We start from the raw sequence: 15,207 nt of genomic DNA, 5'->3' as shown, positions 1-15,207 counted from the left end.
CTCTCTCTCTCTTTTCTCTCTCTCTCTCAATGTTGGTGCGCAAATGCGTCTTTTTTCAAATGATCGGGGGGTGAGCATGCGCACAGGGGGCGCACCTGCGCACCAGTTATGTACAGCCCTGGTTATGCGGATGATATCAATCAAGCCTGATGAATTGAATCATCTAAATACAATTCAAGACTGCCTCAAGGACATAAAAACGTGGATGACTTCAAACTTTTTTATGTTAAACACGGCCAAAACTGAAGTTATTGTACTCGGCCCAAAGAATCTACGAAACAAATTTTCTAAAGGTATATTAACTATGGATGGCATTAATTTGGCCTCCAGTGAGACTGTAAGGAATCTTGGTGTTATATTTGATCAGGATTTATCCTTTAACGCCCACATAAAATCAATTTCAAGGACCGCCTTCTTTCATCTACGTAACATTGCAAAAATCAGGCATATCTTGCCTCAAAACGATGCAGAGAAACTAGTCCATGCATTTGTTACTTCAAGGCTGGATTATTGTAACTCTTTATTATCAGGGTGTACCAAGAAGTCAGTCAAGTCGCTTCAGCTGATTCAAAATGCTGCGGCTCGTGTACTAACCAGAGTTAGGAAAAGGGACCACATTACTCCTGCTCTGGCTGCCTTACACTGGCTGCCTATAGAACACAGGATAGAATTTAAAATGATTCTTATCGCCTACAAAGCCCTTAATGGGCAGGTGCCATCTTACCTTAAAGAACTCATTATACCCTACTGTCCTACTAGGGCATTGTGTTCCAAGAATGCAGGGTTGTTGGTTGTTCCTAGAGTTTGTAAAAGTACAATGGAAGCCAGAGCCTTTTCTTATCAAGCTCCACATTTGTGGAATCAGCTTCCAGTTTGTGTTCGGGTGGCAGACACCCTATCCGTTTTTAAGAGTGCGCTTAAGACCTTCCTTTTTGATAAAGCTTATAGTTAGGGCTGATTAGATTCAGCCCCTAGTTTTGCTGCTATAGGCTTAGTTTGTCGGGGGACACCTTACTTCTTCCTTCTCTCTGTCTATACCTGTGTACTCTCATGTTCCGATTAACCCAGCTTCCCCCAAATTTCTTTTTGGTGTCTATCTACGCCGGGATCCTGAGTCGTGGCTGATCCTGTTGCTGTGGTCCTGAGTAGGGCTGCTCAATTAATCGTATTTTAATGGCAATTACGATTTTGGCTTGCAACGATTATGAAAACAACATAATCGAAATAAAACAATTATTTTTTATTTTATTGGTTTTTCAGTTGAATTATACTTAGAGTTCAGGGTAATCAACTGTTAAAAACATACTGTTCATATTTTTTTTTTTCAATAAATGGATGTTTTCAAAATAAATGGATAATCGTTTTTAATAATCGTGATATCAATTATTGACCCAAATAATCGAGATTATGATTTTTGCCATAATTGAGCAGCCCTAGTCCTGAGTCCTGGATCGCCAGCCCTGGATCTTGAGTCGTGGCTGTGCCTGTTGCTGTGGTCCTGGATCATAAGTTCTGGATGGATATCCTTGTGGATTCATCTTCTTATTACAGACACATGCATTTCCAAACATTTGGACTACCTATGTTGTAAATGTATTATCTTTTCAATTTACACACGGCATCTATTGCACGTCTGTCCGTCCTGGGAGAGGGATCCCTCCTCTGTTGCTCTCCCTGAGGTTTCTCCCATGTTCTCCTTTAAACTGAGGGTTTTCCCTGGAAGTTTTTCCTTGTACGATGTGAGGGTCTAAGGACAGAGGGTGTCATATTGTCATACTGATATTATGTACAAACTGTGAAGTCCACTGAGACAAATGTAACATTTGTGATATTGGGCTATATAAATAAACATTGATTGATTGATTAATTTCAAATAACGTTTTGGTGTAGAGCATATATAAGAAGACTACATTTATTTAATCCTTGTCTTCTTGATCCCAATTCCCTAAACTTCACTGTGAGAGTCTTACTGTTCCCATGGGATCATGGGTCATCAGACGGGATGATGGGAAATCTAAACACTGCTGTTTTGTTAAACTAGATTTAGCTTTATTGGCGATTGCACCAACCGAGATGGTCTGCAGATGCTGCTGTGACGTTTGTCCCGACCCTAAAGGTCATAATTGCTTAAGGTACAGTATGACAGGCAGTGAGTTTAAAGAAGGACTTTAAAGTAGATGCAGGGATGCCTTGAAGGCTTTGTAAATGCTGTAATTGGATGCAGTTGCTTTTAGGAAGTATTGAACTTAATTAGAGAAAACCCAGACACACAAAGCATGCTTAAGGGAGAACAGAACAAAAGTTTGGATTTAAGAAGAAAATAAAATCCTTTAGGGCAAATAGCTGAAAGGAATTATTCTGTTGTTGTCTACAACTGAAGAGAAGAGAACATTTTGTAATTACATTTTGCGCTCATTTAGGATAACTAAAACTAGTTTTAGTGTGTGTTTGGCAAAGATATGACAAAATACCTGACACACAAAACCAGAAAGAAACAAAGAGGGCAAAAACAAAGGAATGGCCTTTAGTTTGTGATTCAACATTCTGCAGACACCATAACGTAAACTAGTGCTGCAACTTATTTTCATAAAATATTATAAATTAATTAATCCTCATTCAGGGTTGTACAATCTGAAACGTGGCATGGCATAACATCACATATCACATATATTCAAATCATCCTGATACAAGTTAGATATAATATTATTGATATATATCCACATATTAATAAGGATTCTATTTATTAGTTTCACTATCCATAAGTGATATAGTACACAAATATTCGTTTTAATGTATCTGATTATTAGTTTTAGTGATAGAGTATCCAAATAATAGTATACATATTGAATATACATTTTAAGCATCCAAATATGAGTATCCAAAAATGAGTATAGTTTTATAGTTCTAGTATTCACATATTAGTGCATTCCAGCAGGGGATCTAGAGAAGCACCAACACCAGGAGTGTGTACGTATGGGAAGGGAAGGTAGAGAGAGGATGAAGGTTGAGGAGGATGGTATCGTCTTCTGTCATCCTGCAACCACTTCCTCCCTTTCCCCCCTCTCCACTTCTCAACAGCCCAACAGGTTAAAAATAAGCCATTGTTACACAAACACAAAGGGACAGGGAAAGGACTTGCACAGTGAGGACACACTTTTAAAAAACACATAAATGATCTGTTAGACATTGAAAAGTGAGGACGTTACTGAATTAAGGAATTATCTTATAATATATAAGTAGGGCTTAAACATAATCATTATTTTTTCAATTAATCCAGTAAGCATGGATTCCCTAAAGAGTTTTTTTGAATAGAAGAGTATTTTTTTACGCTAGCACACTTTCACTTTTGAAAAGCAGGCACTGGAACTTTAAAATCATTCAAATCAATGGAAAAAAATATTAATTATCTGTCATTCAACATGCATACATTTTTGAAACAATATAGCTTTCATTGACGTCATCTAAAATATCCCAAGACTGATTCAAGAGCTAGAAAAGTGAGACTATATATCTTAGATTTTAATATCATATCGTAATATGTACATGTATTACGGAAAGAATAACATATTTCAATGTTTATATGTTAAATATGAAATTATCTGTCTTCAAGGGGGCCGCTACTTTGAAAATAAATGTGTACAAAACAAGTATGGAGCACAGTGAGAGTAAACAACCAGTCAACACACATAATCCTGTTGCAATGACCACAAGGAGGTTCAGTTACAGGTCACAGGGTATGTGATGCAGGGGGTAAGAGGAGAAGAAAATATACAGAGAGCCTTCAAGGAACAAATGTTTTAGAATCCATTGAACAATATGGCAAGACAATAAAATCATTGTTATATCTCACACAGGCTCCGCCCTCTACTGGACTCTATGGGTACTACTCTCTATCATGTCGTGCGTGCATTCACCTACTGAGTTACGTAAATGTACCCGGCCAATCGGGGCGAGCCTACCTGAATGCGCGCGCAGGCCCACTGTATATAAGGCGGCTACGCCCTCCGACCGTCATCCTACACCCTCTTCAGCGAGCGGCCTAGGAAAGACAGGGCCCCCAGGTAGAGGGCTCCGTCTGTGCTTATATAACTAGGTCCTGGTGGCTCCCACCGCCTTCCCAGGCGCAGGCGGGGGGAGCCCTCCCCACTATCGTCCATGCACACTCTGCACGAGTGTGAGTGTGCCTTATCCAAGTGGCGGCCCCCGACTTCTCCACGGTTACAACCGAATGGGAGGAAATGGGGATGCGGTGGATGTTAGCCAAAAGCCGGTCAGGGGCAATGTGATGGGTCGATGTTGTTGGACGACAGGGCGTTTATACATCGGGGCTCCTGTGAGAGATATAACGGGGGGTTACGTATTGTAACCCTAGTTATATAAGCACAGGCGGAGCCCTCTACCTGGGGGCCCTGTCTTTCCTATGCCGCTCGCTGAAGAGGGTGTAGGATGACGGTCGGAGGGCGTAGCCCTTTATATACTGTGGGCCTGTGCGCGCATTCAGGTAGGCTCGCCCCGATTGGCCGGCTACGTTTACGTAACTCAGTAGGTGAATGCACGCACGGCATGATAGAGTGTAGTACCCATAGAGTCCAGTAGAGTAGTATATATAACTAGGGTTACAATACGTAACCCCCGCACTGGTCCATTTACGGGCCATGGTGTTCTTTCATGCAAGTGGGAGAAAAACATCCAAACACACATTAAGGTGTTTATTTAGATAATGTAAATAACCAGCAGCGGATTTTTACAATACACATTGTTTGGCGGTTTTCTCCAAAACATTGTTTTAATGTTCACTTTAGCAGCACTTACATAATGTATACCACATTTTCAAACATGTATTCCTATGTATATTCATAACGTTTTTTCCAGAAGTCTTCACTAATGGCCTAAATTATACAAAATGTTATCTGCGAAAACTTTTCTTTTTTTTTATAATAGATATTTGGATTTATCGAGTGATGCAAATTGATATCCAACATTTTATCTGTACAAATTTGAGGTTGATATGTGAAAAAAATAAGAATTTTCAACCTGGCTTTATACAATTTTCTGATTTATTTTCCAGATTTGAGCGTACAAATTGCATATTTAATCAAATAATCCCTCATTTGCATATGTAAAAATAATCCACTTGGGAAGTTTTATGTTGATATTTATACATTATTTTTTCACCTTATTCTCCTGTCTCCTCCTTAAGAAACCTCTAGCACTTGTCTGGAACACGAGCTGATTTACACAAATTACATTTTTCCACATCCCTCATTTGTTTTTAAGATTTTGTGTCCCTTTTCCAATATTAATGAGTGCACATATTGAGTTAAAGTTCTGGAAACTGGGCTCTCAACACTGTCTGATCCTGTAAATCACTTACGAGGGGGCCATCCCACAGGCAGCACAAAGATTTACAGGAACGGAGCGGTCTGTATGAGTGATTACAGTCTTGGTTATTTTCCCATAGCTGGACCCAAATATAGCTCCCCAAGCCTGGAGCTTGGCCATGCAGTGTCTTTTTGTAGTTTTTTGTGTTCCTATGGGGCTATAAGCACAGGCAGTTCACGGCAGAGAAAAGACACATAGCTTCCAACACATGATGGTCGAAACACGATATGATCACATCTCCAACAAACGCAAGCTCTACCACCAGACAGCTGACTGACCCATAGGTTAAAATGAGACAGGATATCAGCACTGTTACAACCCCCCCCCCCCAACTATCAATCAGTGTGGGAGGCAGCTCACCCTGACACAGTTCTCAGATATGGTCATCCTGACACCACGCTCATCACCAAAGCATCTACTCTCATTCTTGTTCATGCTATCTCACTGAGGTCTTTCCTTTTTCCTGAGAACAACCAAACCCTTTCTTCTTTTCTGAACACAATAAACCCTCTAATTTTACAAAGGCCTTATTATGCTTTTTGGGTTTTTCCCTTTCCTGTAGTGGGTTATATAGGTTTGTGTGCATGTCAATGGTCTGCAAAGGCTAAAATCCCTGTGTTACCTCCAGAGGGAGTTTCTCTCCCATACTCTCACCCCCTGCCTGAAACGCCTCCATTGGACTCACTCCATTATTTACTTCTGTAACATACACTGAAAAAACGGAAACATTGACTTTAATTAAATGTATTATGTTTCACATTGTAGTATAGAGTGTAGTGACATCGTTTAGTAACGATCGTTACTCGCGTTTGTATTGGCTAGCGCTCCAACACATTGGACGTGATAGGGTAAGGGGCGGGACATTTCTGACACATCTCTAAGCGGTTAACCAATCACAACAGAGCTGGACAGCTAACCAATCAGAGCAGACTGGGCTCTGGTTTCAGACAGAGCGTGAAAAGAGGTGCTGTATACAGGCAGTATGAGAAAAATAAACAGCTTTTTGAACACTTAAGCAAGTTAATATTACATGTCACTATTAGACAAGATGTTTTTCATAGTTAACTGGTCCCTTAAGGCAAGATTTTTCAATAGCTTTTTCAAAAATACTCCAACCACAACCTCTGCGAGTATTATTATGCAACCCTGGCGTGTCAGTTATCTTCCCCTTAGCCTGAAATAATCCCACGTTTTTTCAGGGAGCAAAGGGGGGGGCTTGTTGGCTTGTTTGGGTTATGAAGTGGGGGGATAGCTGGGGAACGACTTGGGGACTGGGACCAAAGTAGCTGCCTAAACGCTTATTAATACCCTGATAGGCTAGAGCAGCCTGTTCCAGTAAAAAACACGCTGGGGCACGGGGGGGGGTGGGGGGGGGTGAACGTTTCCCACGGATACACAAACAGACACACGGTCAGATTGTAGAGTGTGAGGCGTTAAAACGTCAAGGTGTGTGGATTACAACTTGGCAGCTCTTGTCATAGAGGGTATTCCTGAAGATACTCCAATTAAATAGAGCCAATTAAAGATAGGACACACAAAGCTAACATAGAAATAGCCGCTGCTGGTGAAATAACCGCTGCCTTGCAAGTTTTGCATTTGCAAGTACAAGCAGAGGGTTGTGCTAAAATAAGATTAGTGAGTGTTACTGCACAGCACGCAACATTAAAGGGGACATATCATGCTATATTTGAACAATATATTGTAGGGCCATACCTATATAAAGTATATAAATATAGTTTTTTTTTCAAAATACCAAACAGATCGTGCATTTTAGCCATGCCTCACTTTGCTCTATTTGCTCTTTCCAGCCCTGTTTTTGCAGGGGGCTGATTCTGTGAGCTGCAGCTGACCACGCCCCCCTGCAGGAGAGGGGAGCCTTTGAGATCAGCTGCTGGGCTGTCAGAAGACGGGAGAAAAAGAGATCTCCGTCCTCCGTGTTTTATTCTTATAGAAGTAAGAAGAGAAGTAATGGGGCAGAAACCCTCCTTTTTAAGCAGCGGTCCAGACATAGACATCAAACGGCGACACATATTCAGTTGCCAGTTACTTTGGCATTAGGGCAGGGATATCTAGATACTTTCCAAGGTTTGACATAATGAATTGTGCTACTTTTAAAGCAAGCAAATATGTTTTCAAATCTGTAATCAAAAAGCTCCTCAAAAACACTATCGAAGCAGTTCCTGCCGTTGCTACGTTAGTTCAAACAGTAACAACGGACTATTTTTCTTAGCAGATGCATGTCAATTTAAATCAATACAACTATTTTTTAAATCAATAAAATCATTTTCTAAATCCATAAAAGCATTTCAATTAATATTGGGAGTCATGTCGTTACTTTGTTGAGAATGTGGCTATGTAATAAGCGGGATAATAACACCTTCATGCCGATCTAGATCCCTCCGCTTCGCGTCGGGCTCCTGATCAGCCTGTCGGTGTTCTTTTCCCCATAATGACTGCGTCGCTGCACATTATCCCTTACATATGATTATATAGAGTCATTATTCATTTGTTTTAAAGCAGGATGCGCAAAAGCTTGCCTCGGGGAGGGAGAAAAAGAGCGGAGAATAAACAGAAGGGCAACCATGGCAACCATGCAAGGGAAGTCTTCTTCGCTGCTTTTGTGGCCGACTACAGCGCCACTTACAGGCCTGGCATATGTACTACAGCGTCTCCAGCGCTTTCGAGCGGCAATGGCCGGCCGTGGCCCAACCTCTCATTCCCCTGATAGGTGGATAATTGACCAATAGCCGTAGCACCACTTTACTGACTTCAGTAAAGTGTTCAAATCTGTATCAGTCTGTATCAGATGCGTTGCAGCCCTGTTTTTAGAGATTTGGGTATAGAGGAAAAGAGAAAGGGTTGTATTTTCTGACACTTGGTGAGTTCCCTGACACACCGGGGACACATATTCATGTATAAAAGACGTACAAGAGTGCATTTTGCATGATAGGTGACCTTTAAATGACTTCTGCTTCCTCCCATGCGGCTGTGGGGCTTAACCATTTAACTGCCAGCACCACCATTTTGTGTCTTGATATCTTGTTGAAAAAAAAAAAAAGTTGAACTCCATCTGATTCAGCCAGCTCTACCCTTTGGTTGACATGTTATGCACAAAACAACCTCTAGATGTCACTGTGGTTCAAACAGAAAGCCCTTCAGCTAGCTTCCACTGAGGAAGTTGGCAATGCTAAAAATCACTGCTGAAGAAATCACTCTTTTTGGTCAACTTTTGTAAGGTAACCATATCCTTTTTGACATATTTTAGTGGCAGGGCACTGACTGAACATAATTAGATAACTTGATGCACAAAAAAAGTTTTAACAAGGGTGTAATTTTTTTTTTTAAATATGCTCAACCAATCGGTCGAATTGGCCTTTTATGGTAAGCTAGCAATATGACTTTTTCAGAGTTTCAGAGATGTTTTCCAATAAAATATGGTAAATAAATGGCTAGATTCATGGTAATATTACTAAATCTAGTCCTGCCTTATGAGTCTCAGAGTGAAAGAGTGATAATAATTGATATAGCACCTTTCATGCATGGCATTCAGCCCAAAGTTGCACACAGATGAGCAAGTTAGGCCAACACAAGATATAGACATTTGCTGTTAGGCCAGTGGTTTCCTGTTAGGCCAATTCAGCATATACAGTAAGATGAGCAAGTATTTTTTTTATCATGAAAAACACTTTACATTACTTTTTTCCTTTTTTTAGAATTAGAATTATAATGTATTATCTTTTATGAATATATTACATTACATTACATTGCATTTAGCTGACGCTTTTATCCAAAGCGACTTACAATAAGTACATTCGACCAGGAAGACACAACCTTGAAGAAAACAGAATCATATAAGTACATCAGGTTTCATAGAGCCAAACATTTCAAGTGCTACTCCATTGGCTTTAGGTAAGCCAGTCCTTTATTAGTATAAAAGTGCTTCGTTAATAGTTCTAACGCTCGAAGTGGAGTCGAAAGAGATGAGTTTTCAGTTTGCGCCGGAAGATGTGCAAGCTATCTGCCGTCCTGATGTCAATGGGGAGCTCATTCCACCATCTTGGAGCCAGGACAGCAAACCCACGTGTTTTTGCTGATGGGAACTTGGGTCCCCCTCGCAGCGAGGGCGCAACGAGTCGTTTGGCTGATGCAGAGCGTAGTGTACGCGCTGGGGTGTACGGTTTAACCATGTCCTGGATGTAGGAAGGGCCAGATCCATTCGCAGCATGGTAAGCAAGTACCAGTGTCTTGAAGTGGATTCTAGCAGTTACCGGAAGCCAGTGAAGGGAGCGGAGGAGCGGAGTGGTGTGGGAGAATTTAGGAAGGTTGAAGACCAGACGAGCCGCTGCATTCTGGATGAGCTGCAGAGGTCGGATGGCACATGCAGGTAGACCAGCCAGGAGGGAGTTGCAGTAGTCTAGGCGTGAGATGACGAGAGCCTGGACCAGAACCTGAGTCGCTTTCTGAGTCAGCTGGGGACGTATCTTCCTGATGTTGTAAAGCGTGTATCTGCAGCAATGGGTTGTAGCAGCGATGTTTGCAGTGAAGGACAGGTTGTTATCTAGGGTCACACCCAGATTCCTTGCAGTCTGAGTCGGGGAAACAACTGAGGTGCCGATGTTGATTGTTAGGTCAAGAGTGGGACAATCTTTTCCCGGGAGGAAGAGCAGCTCAGTCTTGTCAAGGTTGAGCTTGAGGTGGTGAGCAGACATCCACTGAGAGATGTCAGCTAGACAAGCAGAGATGCGTGCAACGACCTGGGTCTCTGAGCGGGGAAAGGACAGAATTAATTGGGTGTCATCAGCGTAGCAGTGGTAAGAAAAACCATGCGGGCTAATGACTGATCCGAGCGAGTTTGTGTACACGGAGAAGAGGAGGGGACCAAGAACAGAGCCCTGAGGGACCCCCGTAGTTAATTGACAAGGGTCGGACTCAGACCCTCTCCAAGTCACCCTGTAGGTACGGTCTTTCAGGTATGAGGTGAGGAGGGAAAGTGCAGAGCCTGAAACTCCAAGTTTTTGGAGAGTGTGAAGGAGGATCTGATGATTCACCGTGTCGAATGCGGCAGACAGGTCCAATAGGATGATGACAGAGGAGAGGGATGCAGTTTTGGCAGTGTGCAGTTCCTCCGTGACAGCAATGAGAGCAGTTTCTGTGGAGTGACTTGCCTTGAAACCAGACTGGTGCGGATCCAGAAGGTTGTTCTGATTGAGATAACAGGAGAGTTGTTTAAAGACACCGCGTTCAAGTGATTTAGACAGGAACGGGAGGAGAGAGACAGGCCTGTAGTTTATAACATCAGACGGGTTGAGAGTGGGTTTCTTTAGGAGAGGGTTTACTCTTGCCTCCTTGAGACTGTTTGGAAAGTGACCAGAAGTTAGAGAAGTGTTGATGAAATGGGTGAGAAACGGTAGAATATCAGGAGCGATAGTCTGAAGGAGGTTTGAAGGGATAGGGTCCAGAGGACAGGTGGTAGGGCGGGCAGAGGTAATGAGGGTAAGAACCTCACTTGGAGAGAGAGGGGAAAAGGAGGCAAGTGTGTTGGTGGAAGGAGGGTCAGGTGACCCAGCGGTGAGTAAAGGTGAGTCAGAAAAAGAAGAGCGAATATCATCAACCTTTTTTTCAAAGTGGGTAACAAAGTCGCTTGACAGAAGTGAGGAGGGGGGAGGAGCTTTTGGAGGGTCCAAGAGGGTGGAGAAGATGGAAAATAGTTTTTTAGGATTGGAATAGGAAGATTGGATCTTATCTTGAAAGAAAGTGCTTTTTGCCTGAGAGATCGAAGCAGAGAAAGAGGAGAGGAGAGCCTGATAGGTTAGGAGGTCGTCACGGTGTTTGGATTTCCACCATTTCCGCTCTGCTGCCCTAAGGACGGTTCTATTAGCACGCAGTGCATCATTTAGCCAGGGAGCAGGAGGGGACTGACGAGCCTGCCGAGATGTGAGAGGACAGAGCGAGTCCAGAGTGGATGAGAGAGTAGAGAGGAGAGTTTCTGCATATCTGGTTGTATATATTGCTCATTTTCCATAAAAGAAACAAATGTATTTAAGTTTGTGTTTTATTTTAGTTTGATGCATACAAATACTGTACTGTATATGATGATTCTTGAAAATGTACTTTTACCATAGAAGGCCAGCTCGACCAGTTGGTAGAGGCTCATAAAAACAAAACTGTGGGGTCAGTCAAAAAAAATAAAATTGTTTGTGCTTATTTGTGGCCCATTTGATAAGAAAATGCAACAACAAAAAAATGTCCATAGCTTTTTTCTTGGTCTGGCAGTTAAAGGGTTTTAATGGTGAATGCTAATGTACATGTAAACGGAATGAAAATCAGCCCGGAGAAATGCAAATTTGGAGAGAATGAAACAAAGCACTTGTCAATGTATCCCACCTGCAGGAAGCAGGTTCATAGTAGCTGTATGTTTTTAAGCTGCCATGTTGTTTCACTTTTTGTTGGTGTTTGGAAAGCAGACTTTGTGTTAAAAAATATATTTAGTAACCAGCATCCAGTGTTTAATTTGCACAATTCAGTTTAGTAGTTGGTTCGTAAATTAGACGTGTTCAAGAGTCTTTTTGATTGTTTATGAAATTGAAATGGATTCAATGAAATCTGAAGCCCTGAATCATTAATATTAAGGTTTTATGTATTAGTATATCCTCAGGATACACAAAAGCTCTACAGAGGACGACTAGGGCCACATTTGAGTCAGACATCTGAGAAAAAGAATGTAAATCCTGAGATAAATGTCAAAAGTTATTTTAAATGTCTTTAAAAAACGTATTTTAGGTCTGACTCCCGATATAAAGGCTTTACCCCTATGATTTAGATTTTAACCTGAATTTTGGGGGATTTTATCTCAAATTTCTGAATTTTCTCTCAGATTTAATTCCCACAAATGAATTTAACCCTCATAATTATTTAATCTCTGAGACGAAAGTCAGAACTTGTACATGATTCTCTCTTGGTTCTCAATTTGACTCTGTCACGACTCATACATTTTCACAAGTGGCCCCTTTTTGTGAAGCTCAAACAATAACATCTGGGACATCTTGGGAGGCGTGTGGCGCAGTGGGTTAGTGCGTTGGTGATCGGATCAGGGGAGCACAGGTTCAAACCCCACTGCAGTCAGCACGTCATGCCTGGGCAAGACACTTCACCCCAAATTGCTCCTGTGGGGACTGTCCACAGTATTGAGTATGTAAGTCGCTTTGGATAAAAGCGTCTAACAAGTGACATGTAATGTAATAATGTAATGTAACATCTGTTGTCTATCTTAATTGGGTCTCAGCGCTCTGCTAATGACAGGACAAACTCCGGCTTCCAGTTAATGACTGAATCACTGCAATAATGCCCATCTTTACTGTCATGCAATTCACTTTTACCTCTGTTTTTTTACCCACTGTATATGCTCCATTATATTGACCAAGGAAGGACTCATGGACCATCTGTTGTGTTTCATATTTGTGGAGATAATCACAGCGACTCTCTATTCAACTCTATTCCATTTCTATTTATATGGTACTTAGAATTGCAACTGTAGAAGCAGGCAATGAGCCAACTCAGGGTGTGACCTTCCCTCAATCTGCATTCATCCTCAATGATACACTTTACGACCCTGTGCAGAAAACACAGATTAGGCCTACTATACGGACCTTTACTGTCTCTATGCCATTCAATGGCTATTTAACAGTTTACAATGAGAACATTTACTGCCTCTTTGTCAGTCAATGGCTTTTTTTAATGCAAATTCTGAAATAAATACCACAATATTCCTATCAGAACTTGCATTATTTCCATGGCTCTCAATTATAAATGTATAGAGTAATTGCACTTTGCACTTACAGTTGATACCGAAACAAAAGTCAGTTTCTTTGGATATAAAAGTTAAGTGATAATGTTCTATTAGTATATTGATTTATGCAATAGCCGTAGTTCTTTTTCACGAGGGTAAAACATCACATCCTGACTTGTATGGACACATTTCACGCGACCACATTCAAGTGACGCCAAATAAAACCAGTGCAATAAGTGACGCCTGCTTCTCCAAGTGTGTGGCTTCTCAGTGGAAAACAGAGACTTGATGCCTACCTGTTGTGTGAGAGAGCTGTCAAACGGTCTTATCCAAATATTCCCATGTTTGCATGATCCGTGCAGAGAGGGGTCTCATGCTGCCCTTCTGACAATACTGACCAACCCCGACCACTGAGCTGCAGGCGTCAAGTTGTGAGCAGCAGCATGCGTAGTTCCTGTTCGCACTTTCAAAATAAAACATTTACCGGGACAAATATAGGAGAAGTGTTGGAAATAAATGGGGGCAAACTAACAGCCACAAAAAACACAATCAAGGTGGCAAAACTGCCCAAAATTGCTTTGTGAAAAATGCAGTATTTTCTAAGATAAAGTGTATGCACTAGTTTAAAAATACATTTAATAAATATCCCTTTATTTATTGATATTTAAATTTAGGAGCATGGTTAAGAGTTAAAAGCTTAATAAGATATTTTCTACCTCATATATGAACATACTGATATCAGCATGAATTGGATTCACGATCAACTGTTGAGGGAAAGAAAGAAAAATAATAAAAAAGGAAATTATGAAATAGAGAAATCAATTGACAATGCTTTCTAAATGTACTATATTTAATTTTACATCTTTCCCCAGTGACACATTTCTAGCCTTTTATTTTGACGGTAAAGTACAACTTCCGGTATCACTCAGATTCTCTCTGTGGGTCTCACATTGCAAAAAGGCTTTGATTATAATAATTTAAAGGCTGCTGTTTAAGATGTTTAAAGATTACACAGATATTATGTGCTGAAAATATTTCATTCACCTCCCCTATGTTTTCAATCCATTGTAATTTCATATAATTTGATATTGGTTACAAAAAAACAAAACAGGGAAAATGCTTTATCATTCAATTATTTAGAAAGCTTTCAATGTCCTTATTAACGATACAATATTGATTAAATAAAATTATGGTCTGTGTCTGCAACATAGTCATTTGGCTGAAGAGTACAACAATGCCCTCTGCTGTTTTCAGTCTGTGACAGTTTTACTGCAGTGTCTACAAATACAGCAAAAATCAACATTTAGAAGCAGGAGAAAATAATAAGTAATTCCTTTAACATTAGGTAAAAGTTAGTATAAAACGAGTCTGATATTCCTAAATGATACTGGTTTATTTTAATTAATTATGTCTTTACGTGCTGCTGGGAAATGTTTTAACATAAAGTTGCTGCTACTGTATGTATCAGGTCACAAAGGTGTATCTCGACAAGAAATAGGCGCATATTTGTTATTCTTTGCTTTTCTTACCTAGGTTGGCAAGAATGTCTTGTTGAACTTTAGAGGACCATGGCCTGCCTGTGTGTCTATCCCAGCTAGATATAAACAATAATGCATCACAGCAGCAGGACACAAAGATGTTTCTGCAGTTTTAATGATTCGTTTATGTAATTCCAATAGGTCTTAACATGGAGTGGAACATTATAGAAGTCAGGCAATGCAAAAACCTGTATTTCTAAATTGTTATTTAAGATGTGTGACATTTTGATCAGCAATATTTCATTCTATGTACTGATGTCCTTGTATTTATGTTTAAGCCTGCTTCAGACAACAAATACTCAATTTAATACTGTCTATTATTTCCTTTTCATTGAACAATACAACGAAAAACACTTCAATTACACAGTTTGATGCCAAGCCATTCAGTTTTTCAAAACTACAGTATTTCATGAAGTCGCAACAAGGACCTAGACGCATCAGCATGTTTACGGGCCCTTCATTGGTCAATCCTGCTCCAACTCTGGTCCAATCACATTCCAG

General features: G+C 40.7%; 1 protein-coding gene across 1 annotated transcript in view; it reads right to left on the bottom strand.

Moving 5' to 3' along the window:
* calcrl2 (calcitonin receptor-like 2) overlaps nucleotides 1–13,631 on the bottom strand; it is a 45,330-nt gene extending 31,699 nt beyond the window's left edge. Inside the window, exon 1 of the mRNA XM_034196408.1 lies at nucleotides 13,465–13,631. The gene's annotated coding sequence lies outside the window, so the exon portion shown is untranslated. The remainder of the gene's footprint in view (nucleotides 1–13,464) is intronic.
* Between the last annotated feature and the right edge of the window lie 1,576 nt (nucleotides 13,632–15,207).

The sequence above is a fragment of the Gymnodraco acuticeps genome, unplaced genomic scaffold, assembly GCF_902827175.1.
Source record: "Gymnodraco acuticeps unplaced genomic scaffold, fGymAcu1.1, whole genome shotgun sequence".
Lineage (NCBI taxonomy): Eukaryota > Metazoa > Chordata > Actinopteri > Perciformes > Bathydraconidae > Gymnodraco > Gymnodraco acuticeps.
Note: the sequence above shows the minus strand (reverse complement) of the source record. Positions and strands in the feature narration are given on the sequence as shown.